General features: G+C 34.8%; 1 protein-coding gene across 1 annotated transcript in view; it reads left to right on the top strand.

Moving 5' to 3' along the window:
* large2 (LARGE xylosyl- and glucuronyltransferase 2) overlaps positions 1-394 on the top strand; it is a gene marked incomplete in the record, with an annotated part of 28,480 nt that overhangs the window by 19,902 nt on the left and 8,184 nt on the right.

Below are 394 nucleotides of genomic sequence, written 5' to 3'. Positions count from 1 at the left end.
GTGTCTGTCTGTGTGTGTCTGTCTTTATGTGCAAAAGATACACACCGAAATAGAACAGAGAAACAGATAATAGTGACGATTTAAAATCAAAACAATCTTAACTCAAGGTGCACGTACCAGCTTTCTTAGAGCTTTCATAATACAGTCCATCAGCCGGTGGAGTTTTAACAGAAAACAAAAAGAGATAAATCAAGGAGCTTAGTAGCGTTTATGGGTCAAATAAATACCTATTAGTTAACTAGTTTTTGCTTTAGGGAATATAAATGTGTTTTAAAACAGCAGCCATACAGGATGTTCATCTAAAATTGTAAAAATCCTGATTTAAATCAGGAACCATGGGATTAATGGAAGCTTATTATTGCCAATGTGGCGGAAAAAAAGGATTCTGTAAGTC

This window comes from Morone saxatilis, unplaced genomic scaffold (genome assembly GCF_004916995.1).
Source record: "Morone saxatilis isolate NCDOM2014 unplaced genomic scaffold, NCSU_SB_2.0 Contig11, whole genome shotgun sequence".
In the NCBI taxonomy this organism is placed as follows: Eukaryota; Metazoa; Chordata; class Actinopteri; family Moronidae; genus Morone; species Morone saxatilis.
This window is presented reverse-complemented; position numbering and strand designations above follow the sequence as displayed.